This window comes from Monodon monoceros, unplaced genomic scaffold (assembly GCF_005190385.1).
Source record: "Monodon monoceros isolate NGI ecotype Baffin Bay Population unplaced genomic scaffold, NGI_Narwhal_1 Super_Scaffold_20, whole genome shotgun sequence".
Taxonomy (NCBI): Eukaryota; Metazoa; Chordata; class Mammalia; order Artiodactyla; family Monodontidae; genus Monodon; species Monodon monoceros.
Genome location: NW_021703777.1, coordinates 132,712,901 through 132,731,667, shown reverse-complemented (window position 1 = coordinate 132,731,667; position 18,767 = coordinate 132,712,901).

Below are 18,767 nucleotides of genomic sequence, written 5' to 3'. Positions count from 1 at the left end.
GGCTGCGTTGCATCTTCGTTAATGCGTGTAGGTTTTCTCTAGTTGTGGCGAGCAGGGGCTACCTTCGTTGTGGTGCACGGGCTTCTCATTGCGGTGGTTTCTCTTGTTGCACAGCATGGGCTCTAGGTGCTCGGGCTTCAGTACTTGTGGCACACGGACTCAGTAGTTGTGGCGCAAGGGCTTAGTTGCTCCACAGCATGTGGGATCTTCCCGGACCAGGGCTCGAACCTGTGTCCCCTGCATTGGCAGGTGGATTCTTAACCACTGCGCCACCAGGGAAGTCCCCATTGATTATATTTAAAAGAGTGAAGTAACAATTTTATTTTAAAATGTGAATATTTTGGAAGTTACGTTATTTGCAACTGTGTAAATTTAGGGTAAAAAACTGAGAACCAACTTATACAAAGTTGAGAGAGTCAAAATATACAAGGGAGTACAACGGGGGTCCCTCTCCCAAATTTTTTAAGGCTTAGATGAGCAAAAAAGTTTTGAGATCACGACTTGAAGGATAGCTCTTCAACAGCGGACCACACTCCCATCTCCTCTTAAATGTTGGTGTGTTTTTTCTCCTGAGCTGTTTATTACTCAACCTGAGTTTTTGAAAGGAGCCTGCACATGACATGCTGTGGAGGAGGGTCTGATCTTTTCAGGTAGAAAGTTGCAGAGTTGATCTTAACATGTTTCAGAGTGTTTGTCTCTTTCCCAACCCTATTCCCTTGAAGAACAGAAAACCTCTGGGGTAATCTTATTTGAATCCCTAGGACCAACATCAAGTCTCCTGGGACAGGGAGATCAAAGAGAGGCTGGCATCTCTGTGCAGGGAGCCTGCCGTGAGCTTCAGGGGATGCTGTGCTCCCAGGATTGGTGTGTTGGAGACGACAAGTGTCTTATCTTGGCCTCCTGAGCCCTCCCTCTTGGAGTCTTCTCTAGGTCTTCGTGCAGACCAGTGGTCGGTATAATAGTTGGGCTGGACCTGAGGCCAGCTCTTCAGTGTTCCTGGCAGGGTTGCTACGATGGCCACTCAAGAGAGACCCTAGGGAGCCACTGTTACTGACTAGCCACTGTTACTGGCTTTTTTTTTTTTTATAAATGTATTTATTTTATTTGTTTATTTTTGGCTGTGTTGGGTCTTCGTTGCTGCGCATGGGCTTTCTCTAGATGCATCGAGCGGGGGCTGCTCTTCGTTGTGGTGCACGGGCTTCTTATTGTGGTGGCTTCTCTTGTTGTGGAGCACGGGCTCTAGGCGCACAGGCTTCAGTAGTTGTGGCTCGCAGGCTCTAGAGCACAGGCTCAGTAGTTGTGGCGCATGGGCTTACTTGCTCCGCGGCATGTGGGATCTTCCAAGACCAGGGCTTGAACCCGTGTCCCCTGCATTGGCAGGCGGATTCTTAACCCCTGCACCACCAGGGAAGCCCTTTTAATGATTTTTAAATGTACACTAATATATATAGACTACTATGTATAGCTAATGGATAGCTAATAAGAACCTGCTGTATAAAAATAAAATAAATTAAAAAAAATTTTTAATACTGTTTTCTTTTTTTTAATTAATTAATTAATTTATTTTTGGCTGCGTTGGGTCTTCGTTGCTGCGCACGGGCTTTCTCTAGTTGCGGAAAGCGGGGGCTACTCTTCACTGCGGTGCGCGGGCTTCTCGTTGTGGTGGCTTCACTTGTTGCGGAGCACCGGCTCTAGGCGTGCGGGCTTCAGTAGTTGTGACTTGCAGGCTCTAGAGCGCAGGCTCAGTAGTTGTGGCGCACGGGCTTAGTTGCTCCGCGTCATGTGGGATCTTCCCGGACCAGGGCTCGAACCCATGTCCCCTGCATTGGCAGGCGGATTCTTAACCACTGCGCTACCAGGGAAGTCCAGTACTGTTGTTTTTAAGACCATTCTCTTAGCAGTTTTTAAAAACTTAAGTCAGCATTGTCTTCCAGTGTTAAAGGCACCCCTCACCTCTGCATTGAACTTAAGGTGTCAATCAATACAAAGGAGTGGAACATACATCCTGAGACAATTCCATTGTGTGTAAATTCGTACTATTTTAATTTTTTATGCAATCTGATGAGGAGATGAGCTCAGATTTAAAATTCTTCAAAGCACATTTACTGTAACAAGAACTGTTATGTATTAATACTGCAGTTTTCAATGAAGATTGACTTATGTTACAAGAAAAAAAAAGCAGACCACAGAAGGATGAGCTCGTTTTCCTGAAGTCCGTTCAGTCAGGACTGTGATTTGTGCTTCGTGCTTCTTTGTTTTAAAGCACACAGGTGATGCTTGCCAATGGGATTGTCAGCTGAGAACGCGTCTGCTAAGCGCAGGGAGGTTGGAGTCAGCCTGTTCTGGACAGGCCTGGCTCTCCTGCAGCGCTGGTGGGCCACAGGCTGGCTGTTGGCCTTTGGACAGGCAGGCTGGCCGGCCAGCAGGGAGAAGGGCCACAGCCAGGCCAGGTGCTGCTCCTGAGACAGGCAGAGCTCCTGGAAGCCTCCTGGTCTTCTAGGCAGCGTTGGAGTCTAGTCCCTACTCGCGTTGCGATGGAGGGTGAGATGTTGATTTTCCCAAAGGGCAGCTGGGCAGATGTTGGGAAGATCACCAGTAAAGGACATATGGACCCCAAACTTCTGTCTCTGCAAGAGCCACTGGCTTCCTCTGTGCCAGGGACTGACCTAAGTGCTTGTACCTAATCCTCAAACAGCCTGTGAGGGCAGAGTGATTGGAAACCCAGGCAGCCTGATTCTGCGCCACATCGTGTATGAGGCGCCACCGTGAACACAGACACGTTCTAGTCTCCGAAGGGGCGATTTAACTCTTACCTATTCTACTTAAAACTCTGTGATCTGGAGTGAGGCATTAACCCTCTCCGATCCTCAGTTTTCTCATCAGCAAAATGGTCCAGGCAGTGGCAGCTGCTCTGCCTGGGAAGGACTCTGCCATATCGGAAAAGTTTGTGCCTAAAATTAGAAGGCTGAGATCTCAATTTTGGCGTGTCGGATAAGATAACATAGGAGGACAAACCACACTTACTTTTGTGGCTTTCGTAATTGGCTCTGCTTGGAACACTGTCTGGCATTTTCTATGCCTGGGGCATCCCCAGCTGCCTCTTGGGGCCTGAGAACCTTCCCTCCCAAATCCCAAATACCGTAGCAGCTGCACCAGGGCTGGCAGCCATTAGGATGATTCCCAGGTGGCCTCTTTTGGAAATTTACGGTGACTGGGCAGGAACTGCGTTCCTGCAATGGAGAGGATGAGGACTGTCCTAGAGAGGCAGGGGTGTGGTGAGGGCAGTGGAATCCAAGTCCAGAGACCTGGGTCTCGCCCTACAAAACCACTTACTGTGTCATCTCATGTGGGTAGCTTAACCTTTCCGAGCCTCATTCCTTCACTCAGCTGTACTCAAGGCTGAGCCCTGGGGACTCAGGAATGAGTCAAACAGGCCCTTCCCTACAGGCCCTACCAGTTTCATGGGAGAGGCAGCCAAGGAAGCAGTGACAAGCAGTGGGATCCTTCTGCAGCTGAGAGGCAGTGTGCCTAGACATCAGGAGGACTTCTTGGAGGAAGTGAGGTCGGGGCACCATTTTCCTCCTCTGTTAATTGAGAGGGCTAAAATAACTAACATTTTTTTTATTTTGGAGTAGAATTGTGTTTTAAACTATTTTATCATAAATGTAATACATGCTCCTGATGAAAAATTTCAAGAGAACAGAAAGGTATTAGGTGAAATGTCTCTTTCCCTGCTCATCTCTGGAAGGAACTAAGTAGCGTCCACAGTTTCTTGTGTAGCCTTCCAGAAATGTTCTATGTGCGTGGAAACCTATGTGGGCAAAACATGAAAAGCCCAAATAAATAATAATGATGGCTCCTAGCTGTTGAGTGTTTCCTAGGTGCCAGCCTCAACGATGATGCTTGCTCTTTTCAATTAATATCTCTCTGACATATTTCTTCCTCCATAATCAGCTTTTCAAGAGGCTGCAAAAGTAGCCTGGGAGGCAAGTGAATAAACATTTCCCACTGCCTTTGTCAAAATTGCCTGGATCCCACTGAAACCTCCCTATGGTTGAGTTACTGTTAGCTCAATTTTCAGATGGGGAAACTGAGGCCCAGAAAAGCACAGTGGGGTTCTGAGTCCACACGGCAACCAGAGGCAATTCCATGCCCTGATTAACCAACTGGGGCTCTGGGGCCAGAGAGAGGCCACACTGTCCTCAAGTCCTGGTTTCTGGAAGACAGCAGGACAACAGATAACCCAGGCAGGCGGGAGGCGAGCGTCAAAAGCCCCAGCTTCACTAGAAAGTGCAGGCTGGAGGGCAGGCCCGTCCTCCACCCGCAGGGGTCTGGGATCAATGCACAGGCCAGGCTCTCTGGATTCAGGCCAGTGTCCCTGTTCCCGCCCACCCAGGTGCCCACACATCCCCAAATTCGTCATTGTGGCTGCTTTGATTGTCACTGGCTGGGTGACCCTGAGCCTGGGCAAGTCACTGGCCTTTCTTTTTCCTTTCATTTTTTTTTTTCCCTTTGTTTTTAAAAATTGAGGTGAGATCCATATAACACCAAATTAACTATTTCAAAGTGTCCAATTCAGTGGCCTTTAGTGCGTTCACAATATCCAGCTGCCCCTCTATCCCCTTCCAGAACATTTTCATCACCACCAAGGAAGACTTGCACCCTTGAAGTAGTCACTCCCCAGCCCCTGGCGGCCACCTGTCTGCTTCGCCTCTCCTGGATGTTTCATATACATGGAATCGTACAATATGTGGTCTTTTATGACTGGTTCTTTCACTGAGCATCATGTTCTCGAAGTTCATCCATGTTGCAGCGTGTATGTCAGGGTTTCATTCCTTGAAACAGATAAATAACATTCCACTGTATGAATAGAACACGTATTTTGTTTATCCATCGTTGTCTGCAGACATTAGGGCTGTCTCCACCTTTTGGCTACTGTGAACAGTGCTGCTATGACACTGCCCTTTCTCAGCCTCTGTTCTCACATCCGGAAAATTCAGATACTAAAAGTACCCCCCCTTCCCTTTCCCCGCTGGGGGCAGGGAGGGGCAGTATAGGGGTAGGGGATTAAGAGGTACGAACTATTAGGTATGCAATAAGCTACAAGGATATATTGCACAACATGGGGAATATAGCCAATATTTTATAATAACTATAAATGGAGTATAACATTTAAAAATTGTGAATCACTACACTGTACGCCTGAAACTTATAGAATATTGTACAGCAACTATACTTCAATTTTTCAAAAGTTTTAAAAAAAGTACCTACTTTGTGGGGTTCTGGGGAGGACGAAATTACTTATGGATGTAAAGCCATGACCTGGCACGCCACGACACTCCACTACCGCTTCGGTTGGGTGTTTACTAAACAACTTAACATTGATTGAGCACTTGCTGTGTACTGTTCTCAGCGCTTACCTGTTTTCAGTCATTTATGGAAATGTTTTCCATTCATTAATTCCTCCAGCAACTTTATGAGGTAGGTCTCAGTGATCAGTTCCACTTTATAAAACACTAGGCCCAGGGGAATTCCCTGGCCGTCCAGTGGTTAGGGCTCGGCACTCTCACTGCCGAGGGCCCGGGTTCAATCCCTGGTCGGGGAACTAAGATCTCACAAGTTGCGTGGTGTGGCCAAAAATAAAATAAAAAATAAAAACAAACTTTAAAAAACAAAACAAAAACTAGGCCCAGAGAGGTTAGCTAATGAGCTGCCTGTGGAGGCAGGATCTGAACCCAGACCACGTGATCCTGAAGCCTCTGCTAGTGTACACTCGTGGGGGGTTGACACAGCTATCCTTAGTGACATCGCCTCCCAGCTGGGGACTGTGAAACACTTTCCCTTTCCTTTTTCTCTTGGGCTTTCTCTGTTCCACATCTCTGTAAGTGCTTGATTTGTTTTTTTGTTTGTTTTAAATTTTATTTATTTATTTTTTGGCTGCGTTGGGTCTTTTGTTGCTGCCCGTGGGCTTTCTCTAGTTGCGGCAAGCGGGGGCTACTCTTCGTTGCGGTGCACGGGCTCTAGGTGCGTAGGCTTCAGTAGTTGTGGCATGTGGACTCAGTAGTTGTGGCTCTCGGGCTCTAGAGCACAGGCTCAGTAGTTGTGGCGCACGGGCTTCGTTGTTCCGCGGCATGTGGGATCTTCCCGAACCAGGGCTCAAACCCGTGTCCCCTGCATTGGCAGGTGGATTCTTAACCACTGCGCCACCAGGGAAGTCCCACTTAATTTGTTTTTACAATGAGAAGATCATAATTTTGTAATCGGAAAGAATCAGGAATGATTTTAGATGCTGACATGTTATATGTTATGTGAGAAGAGCTGAACCCAAAATTCCAGGTACAGCTTGATCTCAACCATCTTGAAAAGTGTACAGGAGACACCCAGTGTGGGGTGGGGAGGGCCTGTTTGCCAACATATTAATAAGGTTTGTCTCTGGGGATCTGGATGGGGTGATCACGTGATTTTTCATATGAGTTTGGTCTCCTTCTAGCTTTTCCAACTTTATTTTGACGACAAACAATTATTGCTTTTATATTCAGAGACAAAGTGATTCTGAAAACAAAAGACAGATTTTCTCAGCTGGGACCCATGGGTGTTTCTGCTTTGGGCCCGGCCAGGCAGGTGGGTTTGATCTGCTGGGAACAGTCCAGGGAACACATGGGGAAGCTATCAGACGGGGGTTCCAGCACCGAGGGACATGCCCAGGGACTGCCAGCCTGACGCTGCCATTTGTCACCTCACCCCCAACCCAGGGATGCAGAGAGGACACTGCAACCCCAGGGCCTCACGTTCAGTACCTAGAGCGGGGGCACCTCACCCTGGGCTGCCCACCCATCCCGGCCACCTTGCCTTTACTTATGCACTGCTCCCACCTGGCATCCCCTCCCCCCTGCATTTTCCAAATCCTCACTCTCCTCAGGCACAATCAGCAAGACCCGGTGGAGCATTAAACAGAGCCGCCCACCTCTGAAGGTGTTTGTCCTGGCTGCGGTGGACGAGGTATGGCCACAGCTCTGTCCTTCCTACCTCCTGGGGAGACAGTATTGCCTGTCCTGATCACGCCTGTGTTCCCGGGTTCTGGAACTGGGTCCGGCACACAGGAGGTGCTCAGTGCATGCTGAATGGATGGTATTGTCCTATCCTTATTCTAGAATGGAGACATCTGAGGCCCAGAGAGGTTAAGCAACTTGCCTAAAGCCACACAGGCAGAAGGATGCTTGCCGATGGAGGCTGGAGGCTGTCACATTTGACACCAGTACTCCTGGCCCCCACGCCTGCCCTCCCTGCCCTGGGTTCTGATTTCCAGGGGGAGCTGGTCCTCGGTGATGAACAAAGGGCTTTCGTGAAGGAGACGGGCAGCAGCACCACAGGGCCAGAGTTTCGATCCCAGTTCTGCCACATACTAGCAATGTGACCTCGAGCAAGCTTCCTGACGTCTCTGTGCCCCCAGTTTCTGCATCCGTAAAATGGGTACAATGGTGCTACCCACCTTGCATGACTGCCAAGGGGAGCAAGTGAACCATGCGTGGTCCAGAGTACATCTGATGTCTGCTTATTCAAGGAAATTGAGCTTCTTAAGGGGTCAGCTGAGCTGCCGGGCGGAGCAGGGCACCCTGACCCATCGCGGCAGAGGCTGTTGGATTTTGGGCCGTGTGGTGGCAGCCAGGCCTCCTCCCATCGTGAAGTGGCCGTTGAGCCTCTCAATCTGACTGGACATCTCCGTAGCTCTCTCTCTCTGCGTGACCCACACTTGAGTCTGGAACCCCCATACCCTCACATGCCCTGATTTAAAGTGACCCCCCCCCCCACCCAGGAAAAAGAGTGAGTCAAGCCGCCCGACAGGGTTGGGGACCTCTGCTGTAACCACGACGGCCAGAGAGATGGCTAAACCCGAAATGGCAATAACAGCAGGGACAGAGCTGCCAGAATAATTCCACCTGGGGGAGTCCAGAAGCTTCCTGGAGACGGTGTCATTCCGGCAGGGCTGCGACAGCTGGGTCAGAGTTTGACAAGAGAGCTGAGAGGAGAAAGACTTCTCGGCCGTGGACGGGGTGGGGTGTGCAACGGCAGGGAGGGCAGAGGACGCTGAATCTGACACCACGGCCGCCTCTGCTTTGGCAGGACACCCAGAGCTGGCCTGACCTAACCCCGACAGCAGCTGACAGGAAAACAGGTCAGAGCGGGATGGACCCTGGCGGCTTTGCACGCGAGCTTGGCTGAGACACGCAGCCCGAGCGGGAGCGGAGGAGGGGGTGTGCTGGGCAGGAGTGTGTGACCGGGCTGCTCCCCCGCCTCCCAGGGGCTGCTACTCCCACCCTGATGTCCAGGCCTCCCAGTGAGTTTGCAGGCAGTCGTGGCTGGCTGGCCTCTGAGGGGAGCCGGAGGGCTGCTCCCCCTTCCTTGCCCAGCGGTCCTGACGCAGCTCCGCCCAGGAACCAGGCCGGCCTCACGTGCTCTGGATCTGCCCCTTCCTGCCAAGGGAATGGGCCAAGAGTGCGGCCCCTCTGAGGCTGTTTCCCTACAGCTCTGCAGTGAGCTTCCAGGGAGATAAAGTTTGAGAAAGTGCATGTGTTTATTTCTCTTTTTAAATTTTAACTTTTTGCCCACACCATGGGGTGTGCAGGATCTTAATTCCCTGACCAGGGATCAAACCGGGGCCCCCTTCAGTGGGAGAGCGGAGTCCTAACCACTGGACCACCAGGGAAGTCCCAGAGAAAGTGCGTTTTAACACAGGAAGCCCATCTGCAGAGGACCGTTGTTGCTGTAGCTAACACTATCATTACTTTGTTAGGCTTGACCCACGGGAGGCTGTTTCATTCAGCGGGAGAAGTCAGACACATCTGGATCTGAATTCCAGTTCTGCTTCTGGGCAGCTGTGGATCTGGACGGATTACTTCTTTGAACCTCAGGTTCCCCGTCTGTGAACATCTAGCACGAGTGCATCCCTAGGCTCTGGAGTGTGGGGTGGCCGGCCTCTGGGAAAGGCCAAGGTCGGCCCAGGAGGGCAGGGCCCGTCTGGGGCGGCTCCAGGTCAGAAGCAGCGTCCTCGCGGTCCAAGGCCAGGCCACTGCCCTGGCCTCCGACGCCACCCCTGCCCCTGCTTCCCCTCCCTCCCCCCACCAGTCTGAAGCGCTAACTCTCATAACCTCTCACCAGTGCATGAACCCTCGCATTTCACCTAGAAAATGCTGTCGGCACCCCTTATACAAACAGCACAATTGAGCTGCTGCCATGGGCAGGCCCCATGCTGGGCCCACGAGGCCACAGGCCAGGGGACACAGATGGACAGCCGCAGCCGGCGCCCTCCACCGAAAGGCAGGTGGGAGGGCCGGGGCTTGGGGAGGGGTCAGGCAAGGCTTTCCTGAGGCAGCGGCCTTAGGCTGGGCCTTGGAGGGCCCCATGGCCCCCCCATCACCACTTCTCAAGTCCAGGTTCATTGTGGGTCCCCAGGGCCCAACGCACGCCTGGGGTTTGGGAGGGCCCAGTGCGTGTTCATGGAATAAATGAATGAGTGAGTGAATGAGACAGGGTGGAGAACTTTTCAGTATCTTTATATCCGACTCAGAATTCTTCCCAGGGAGAGAACTCAGCTCTGGGAGGTTATTTAGTCGGGCCTCTTAGGTGGTGATGGAAGCGTCAGGGGACGTTCGGTGACTGAAGGGTGGACAGTCCCCCTTGGCTACCAGGCATTCCTCTCACTCAAGAGGTGAGTGGGGCTCTCCCCAGTCTCAACGGCCCTCACTGTGCTGTGTGGCCTCAGTCTTCCCACCCATGAGATGGGGTTGTGACCGCAGTGTGCCCGGGGGTGCACACGGGGCTCTGTGGCTGGGAGGGTGAGCAGACACAAGGCTGCACTCCTGCAGCTTCTCGGTCTGGGCTCTCTGGAGCCCCCAGGCTCCGTGGGCGGGCTTGTGGGGCATCCGGAGCAGACAGCTCCCTTTCATTCGCTCTCCCGGGCACCCCGGTGCCAGCTGTGCTGGCTGCCGGCACCGTCTTTAATTATCATGTCTGTCCCCACATCCAAAGTGGCCCATCTGCCTGAATGCAGTCATTGGGGCCCCCTAAAACCTGCGAACAGCTGGATTGTTGCCGCCAGAGAGCCTGGCAGGGCCTGGGTCAGCCCTTCCTTCCAGGGGAGGTGAATGAGAGAGACAGACAGACACAGAGAGGCAGACGGAGGCGGGGAGGGGGGGAAAGGAGAGAGATGGAGGTCTGAAGGCCCACAGACAGGGCGGGAGACAGAGAGAGAGACTACGGGGGCGCCCAGGGGTGGACGTGGGGTGTAGGCGGGGAAGGGAGGAGGGAGAGGCGGCCTGGAGAGAACAGCCTGGCCACCAAGGGTTGGGCAGCCCCGCCAGAGCACACAGAAGCCTAGGCAGCTGCTGGAGGTGGGGAGACCCCCTGCAGCCCACCAGCAGCCCCCTCCTCCCTGTTCCCAGCCCTGTCCCCAGCCGTGGAAAACCCTCACACTCTCTCTCGCTCCCCAGCAAACACACACGTGCTCACCGACACCCTTCACGCACACGCGGCATTCACACACTCACCATCACTCACAACTGCACGTGTGCCCGTGCTCCACTCAGCCCCGCGTACACGTGGCTGGCATGACCTGGGGCTCCCGTCTGCTGGGGAGGTGAGAACAGACCAGGCAGGCGCATGCCTGGGACTCTGTCCCCTGAGGCTGCTGGTGCCATGGCCCACAAGTACCCCTGAATCGCCCGGAGGGGGTCCTGTGACCTCCTAGAGCTTCAGCAGGGTGGACGCTTGCTTGCAGGGGCTGCACAACCCCTGCTTCAGAGCTGATTCTGCCTCCCCACCACCACCACCCCCGCATTCATTCCACAACCCAGACAGGCAGCCAGGGCCCCAGCCTTCAGAAAGCCTCTACCCAGGGTTTCTGCGTGGTGGGCCCACTGCCTTGTGCGACCCTGCTGCTCCCTGTCGGTCCCCGTGCGACATGCAGCTCCCGGTTTACGCTGGACACCAAAAATCCACTCCCAACAGGATCGTGGACGGAGGATCCGTGGACAGCCTCAGGGGATCCGGGGAGGGGCGGGCAGAAGGGGCCAAAGGAGCAGTGCCCACCATCCACGCTGAAGACGTCCAGACGTAGACGTCCAAGTACACCGCTGCCGTGGTCCGTACCTGGCCACCCCTCTCTGCCCTCTGCCAAGTTCAGGGCGGACCAGAATTGCCGGGTTGACCCCACGCCACCAGCCCTCGACCACTGATAGCTCAGAATATTCTGCCTTGAGTGGACAAGTGAGCTCTCTCACTTCTATTCCGATTAATCATATCTGTGAAAATGGATCTGTAACAGTTACAAAATCCGTGCAGCAGAACAACTCAAGATGAACTGTCAGTGAAGAGGGTTCCCAGTGCTCTGTGCCTCGAGGATCACAAGATAACTCAAGACTGTCGTTTTGGTGCATTCAAAACTGTTTTCCTACATTTACTTTTTTAAACCGTACTTTTAATTTAGGTATAATTCACAAAACATAAAATTTGTCATTTTACAGTACTGTACACAGTTCGGTGGTTTTTGACATATTCACAAGGCTGTGCATATGTCAGAAACTGTCTAATTCTAGAACATTTTCATCACCCCCAAAAGAAACCTTGTACCCATGAACAGTCACTCGCCATTCCTCCCTCCCTCAGCCCCTGGCAACCACCAATCTACTCCCTGTTTCTATCGATTTGCCTATTTTGGACATTTCTGATAAATGGAATCATACAGTATGTGGCCCTTTGTGTCTAGCTTCTTTCACTGAGCATCAGGTGTTTGAGGTTCATGCACACCTTCATATGTATCAGGATTCTGAGGGAATAATATTCCATTGTATGGCTATCCCACATTTTGTTTACCTATTCATCTGGCAATGACTACTTGGGTTGTTTCAAACAAACTTTTTTTTTTTTTTTGCGGTACGCGGGCCTCTCACTGTTGTGGCCTCTCCCGTTGTGGAGCACAGGCTCCGGACACGCAGGCTCAGCGGCCATGGCTCACGGGCCCAGCCGCTCCGCGGCATGTGGGATCTTCCCGGACCGGGGCACGAACCCGTGTCCCCTGCAACGGCAGGCGGACTCCCAACCACTGCGCCACCAGGGAAGCCCCCAAACAAACTTTTAAGATACATTGTTCCAAAATTATTTTGGAAACAGTGTGCAGTTGACAACTCTCCTTTCTTAGTTTCCCTCTTCTGAGGTTAAGTCCTTCCTATGTTTAAATGTTTTTTCTTTTAGGAAATAATGGTGACTCTAGAGGAAAGTCTTTATGTATTTATTTATTTTTTGGCCTCGCCGCATGGCAAGGCGGCATGTGGGATCTTAGCTCCCCGGCCAGGGATCGAACCTGTGCTCCCTGCCGTGGAAGTGCAGAGTCTTAACCACTGGACCACCAGGGAAGCCACTAGATGAAAGTCTTAAACAAAATGTCCTTGGTGGGGAGGAACAGAGTCAGCAGCCCTAAATGGACTCCCAAACCTTTTCTCCTCCCCTGATCTGGAAGCCACGGGGCTGACGAGCCTGCAGATCTTGTTCTGTGGTGGCATCACTGATAGCTGACACAGGGTGCCTTCCCGTTTCATTAGAGCTTCCGTGCCATGGCGTTTTCAGGAATCCGCATCTGGGTGGAGAAGGCCGTTCCCGGCCTGGGGGGAAACAGACATTCTTTGTGCTCATCCTCTCCAGCCTGGAGGCTGATCTGTGCAGGGCAGGGGCTGGGAGGAGGAGAGGCGCTTACAGCCACTGAGTCACCAAGATGTGGGGAGGTCAGGCCTGCGCTTTCACCTGGGTGCCTTGTTCCCTGCCTGAATCTTGCTGACTCAGAATAACAAGAAAGGACGGTTGTCAACTGCATACCGTGCTCCCCGGATAAGCTCAGGTCCCGGGTATCTGGGCTCGGGCTGGAAGGGTGGGAAGGTGATAAGGAAAGTAGCTCCATTGGATGTGTTGACAATTACATGTACATAGAGTTGATCATAAAAGCAATACAATAAAGCACATCGACATTTTTTAAATAGGAGAAGAAAGGGAATTCCCTGGCGGTCCAGTGGTTAGGACTCCGCACTTCCACGGCAGGGGGCACAGGTTCGATCCCCGGCCGGGGAACTAAGACCCCACAAGCCGGGTGGCATGTCCAAAAAATAAAAAATAAAAAATAAAATAAAATAGGAAAAGAAAGAAAAAATTCACCTCTAATCTCACCCCAGCAGGAGCACACTTATTCGCATTTTGATGAACTTTTAATTTGCCTAAGAGAAAAACAAGAGTTAAAAAAAAAACACTTAAAAAATTACAATAGCCTGATGTTGTGTAACCATCACCATTATTTATTTCCGCAACCGTTTTCATCATCCCAAACAAAAACTCTGACACACTGAGTAATAACTCCCCACTCCTCCCTGCCTTTCACCCCACATAACCTCTATTCTACTTTCTGCCTCTGTGAATTTGTCTATTCTAGGTATCTCACATAAGTAGAATCATACAGTATTTGCTCTTCTGTGTCTGGCTTATTTCACTTAGCATGGTGTTTTCAAGGTACGTCCATTGTGTAGCATGTGTCAGAACTTCATTCCTTTTTATGGCCGAATAATATTCCATCACATGGATTGACCATGTTTTGTTTATCCATCTGCTGATGGACGCTTTGGCTGCTTCCATCTTTTTGGCTGTTGTGAATAATGCTGAACACTGGTGTATAAGTATCTGTTGGATTCCTGCTTTCAGCTCTTTTGGGTACATACCTAGGAGTGGAATTGCTGGGCCATCTGGTAATTCTGTTTCACTTTCTGGGGAACTGTCAAACTGTTTTCCACAGCAGCTGCATGACTAAAGGCCATTTAAAAAAATTTATCTTTAATATTGTTAAGACATCAATACTACCCAAAGTGATCTACAGAGTCAGTGCAATTCCCACAAAAATCCCCATAACATTTATTATAGAAATAGAAAAATCCATCCTAAAATTCATATAGAATCTCACAGACCCTGAATAGTGAAAACAATCTTGAAAAAGAACAATGTTAGGAGTCTCACACTTCCTGATTTCAAAACTTATTATAAAACTCCAGTTATCAAAACAGTGTGGTAATGGCTTAAAGACAGACATGTAGACCAATGGAATAGAATAGAGAGCCGAGAAATAAAACCTCGAATACGTGGGCAAATGATTTTCAATAAGAGTGTCAAGAGCATCCAATGGGGAAAGGACAGTCTTTTTAACAAACGGTGTTGGGAAAACTGAATATCCACATACAAACAAAAAAGTCGGACCCTTATTTAACACCATTGCCGGTACAAAGCATCGCCGGTACAAAGTTATCACTTTAAAGCTATAGAGAAGATTATTTTTCAAACGGAAGCCTGATTGCAACACGGCACAGCTTGCAAAATGGATCTAAACATAGGCCTAAAAGTATAAAACGCTTAGAAGAGAACATTGGGGAAAAGCTTTATGACATTGGATTTGGCAATGATTTCTTGGATATGACACCAAAAGCACAGACAACAAAAGAAAAAATAGGTACATTGGACTTTATCAAGGTTAAAAACTTTTATGCATCAAAGGACACCATCAACAGAGTGAAAAGACAACGCATGGAAGAAAATATTTGCAGATCATACATCTGATAAGAAATTAAAATCCAGACTATATAAAGAACTATTACAACTCAACAACCAAAAGTTCCCAAACAACTTGTTGTAAAAATAGGGAAAGGCCTTGGTAGGTTTGATCTTCAGGTCCCACCTGGCTCTGAGCACCCTGGCTTTTCCAGTCATGGAGGCTTCTCCAAGAAGGAGGCAGCTGGCAAGAAGGAAGCCTGGACTTTTCCAGCAGGCTGAGTGCACCTTGCCCCCCCACCCCCCCACCCCGGGCAATGGGCTGGAGGCTTTGAAAGAAAAGTGAGAACCCAGAGAGAGCTAGTGGGCTCCTTTGCCTGCCTCTCCTTGACTGGCCTGGTTCCAGCTTCCCCTGAAGGACTCTGCCCACCCCCAGCTGCGGGAATGGCTCTGTCACCCTGGCAGGGGGACCAGCCCTGGGATCTGAGCAGGGCTCATCAGAGCCGGGTGGCTGCCTCGGCCTCCCTCCAATATGGGGTGCCAGCTCCCTGGGAAGCCATCTCTTCAACAGCAGGGACACCAGACAGGGGCCCTCGGTCCCCAGGTCGGGGCAAACGAGGAGCTCATTAGAGGTGAGAGAGACATGCGGTCCTTTCTGAGGTCCCTTCTGGTCGCTAGCACTTCAGGTTTAAGCCAAGAGGAGGGCTTGTTTCTTGGATTTGATGTCAAGAAAGTAGCAGGTGGTTTGGAGAGGCGCTTGGGATGGTCGATCCTAGGAGTGGCCGGACGGAAGCTGCAGCGGCAGGAAGAGGGGGCGTGTCTAGAAATAACAGCACGGATGCTGGCCGGCGGTGAGCACCGCGCCCTCATCGCTGCTTCTTGTCTCCACCCACAGACTTCTGCAGAGTACCCCTCTGCAGAGAAGCCTCCCTGGCCACGTGGCTACATTCCCCTCCTCCCTATGGGTCCTTGGCTAGAATGACAGGTCCGGAGCAGTACTCTGTCCCCTGTTCTTTCCTTAGCGCCTACAGCAGCGCCTGGCGCATAGCAGGTGCACGAGAAATACACACCTGAGGAATGAATGCATCCTGTGAAGGGAGTTTACTTTCAACAGTTTTTTCAGACAGGCTGTATAACTCCTCTGAGAGCACACAGCCAGAAAGAGGCAGGGCTGCGATTAGAACCAGGTCTCTTTCCAGGAGTCAGAACCTGGGAGCCCACTGCCGGGGTGGGTGGTGTCTGCACATGCTTCTCTCTGTGCAACGTGACAGGACATCCTGTCACGTGCTAGTACATGCACACGTTCCCGGGAGCCGAGCCCTGGGATTGGCAGGAGGTTCTGTGCTGTCCTGGAGGATGACGGCCTCCTCCTCTCTCCTGCTGAGGGTTTATTCCTCCAAGCCTGGCTTAAGCGACACCTCTTTTAGGAAGGCTTCCCTGGGTGTCCCCAAGTCCCCTTCCTCCTCTAGACAGTTCTAGAATCTTGTACAAAGTCCTGCCAGGGCGTCCGTCATGGCGAATCACAAGTACAGCAGAAAGGCTTGGGGCAGGTCTGCCTGGACTAGAATCTGGACTTGCCAGTAGCTGTGGGACCCTGGGCGCATCACTTCGCCCTCCCCCTGCCCCACCAGCATGGCTCTCTCACCCGGACAGTGGAGACACTAGTACCCTCTCTGCCAGGGCCGCCATAACACAGGACCACAGAGACAGGGCTTAAACAACAGAAACTCATGTTCTCACAGTTTTGGAGGCTGGAAGTCCAAGATCAAGGTGAAGCCTCTCTCCTCGGCTTGCAGATGGCTCTCTTCTCCCTGTGTCTCCATATCACCTTCTCTGTGTGTGTGTCTGGGTCCTAATCTCTTCTTATGAGGACACCAGTCCTATTGGCTTAAGGCCCACCCTGGTGACCTCATTTTAACTTGATCACCTCTTTAAAGGTCCATCTCCAAACAGAGTCACACTCTGTGGTACAGGGGGTTAGGGCTGCAGCATCTGGATTTGGAGGAAACACAATTCAGCCCTTGGCACGGCCCCTAACCTGACCCTCGAATTCCCTATATAATGCCCCTGACAAGGGGTTTCCCCACCTTGGCTTGCACACCTCCAGTGATAGGGAGCTCTGTACCTTCCCAGATGGTAAGTGGTGATGGTGACTTCCAGCGGGTGGCTGCCATCCTTCTGAGCAGCCCCACGTGGAAGCTAATCCCTCTGGCCCTGGAGAAATGGAGAGGGCCATCTCACAGTCTTGAACAATTCAAAACAGGTTGGTTTCTCCCCAAACAGTGAGAGAGCTTGCTTGTTTTGGAAGACAAATTCAAAGGCAGAGACCTGTTGGTGGAGTTATCTGTGTTTTGTTATCTGCCTTGAGCAGAAGTGCTTTGGAATACCCAAACAGCATGGATGCCTTGTTTGCACAGATAAATGTCAAATCTGCACCCAAAGGAGGTTATAAAAAAGCCACGTTGGGGGCTTCCCTGGTGGCGCAGTGGTTGAGAGTCCGCCTGCCGATGCAGGGGACACGGGTTCGTGCCCCGGTCCGGGAAGATCCCACATGCCACGTAGTGCCATGGCCGCTGAGCCTGCACGTCCGGAGCCTGTGCTCGGCGACGGGAGAGGCCACAACAGTGAGAGGCCCGCGTACCACAAAAAAAAAAAGCCACCTTGGGAGGAGGGCATGGTTTTAGGGGCGGCCACTGCGAAACTGCAAATTATTTTCTTCCCCACCCAGATGAGTTGGATTGTTCTTGTGTTATCCTAGCCAGATGGCAAAAGGCTGCCACCAGGGACGCTCTGATAGTCTTACGCGATTCAGTTTGGCTTTAAAAATCCATTCTCAGAGCTCAGCAGATGAAGCAATTTTTTTTACCCTGATGTCATTCTATTTTTACTTCAAGTTTTTTTCACATTATAAACATAATACATGTTTTTTGTAGATAGTACAACAAAGCATAAAACAAAATTTAATTCCATCTCCCAGGAACAATCGCTGTTAACATTTTGATGCACTTCTTGCATTTCTCTCTCCCTCTCTCCCTTTCCCTCCCTCTCATCAAAGAATACAAAACTTAAAAAGATTGCATTGTATCTCGTATACCCACTAGATATGACAGATAGAGCAGTGAATGAGACAGACGAGGGCCCACCCTCTTGGAGCTCAATCTAGAGGGAGACAGAAAATGAATATAGAAATGAACTTTCAGGCTGTCTCCAATTTTTCCTCTGTTGCAAACAATACTGCGTTGAGCATTCTTACCGCCAAGGGCCTGAATACACACACGCTGATTGCATAAAGATAACTTTCAAAAGGTGCAGTTTAGGAGACAGGATGTTTTCCATTATTAAAAAAATTTAAAAAAACTGTAATGATCATCTGTGTGCCTAGTTATATTAGTGTGTGTGGTTATTATCTGATAAATACCTCCTCTGCCTGTATTAGACCGTGTTCTATCATAGATCTGTAGATTCTCTGGATTACAACAGATTTTGCAGCTTTTCTGCCTAGGTGAACCCCTCCCTCCTCTCCTTACGTAGCTTTAAGTACCTCCAGGGACAGAGAGCTCATTCCTTTCTCTGACAGTTCATTCCATCTTTGCATGGCTCTGTCCTGGGACAAGTCCCCCTGTGTTGAAATGAAATGGGTCCTCCTGGGCTTCCACCACTGACCCTGGTTTTCTTGAGACGATACAGAGCAAATCCAGGCCTCATTCTTGCACCAACCCTGCTAAGCCCAAGGCTAGAGCCACACAGCTCCCACCCCCTGCTGAACGGCAGTCTCTCTCTTGGGATTCCACCCAGGGATTATCTCACCTCCCCCAGGGAGCCTTCCCTGACCAGCCCTCCCTTAAGAGCCCCATTCCCAGTCCCCGCGCCTCCAGGGAAGCACCGGCCTCTTTTCCTGCCTGTCTCCTTCTCTCATGGCTTTAGCTCCATCTGTGCCATCCCCTGGCCCCTCCACTGCCCTGGAAGGGCTTAGAGGTGAAGTGGGGGAAGATCAGACGATTAAAGACAGACGTATCAGGCAAGGATTCCTGCCTGTGTGCCCTGATCTCATTAACGCAGTAATTGATCCATTGAATCCTGGCCTCACTGACTCATAGGTTGATTTCTCAATAGGGTGGTTGGTTTATTCATTCGTTCATCTAGTAAATCTTGACTGCGGCCTTTTTTTTTTTTTTTTTTTAAATTTTAGTGAAGTATAG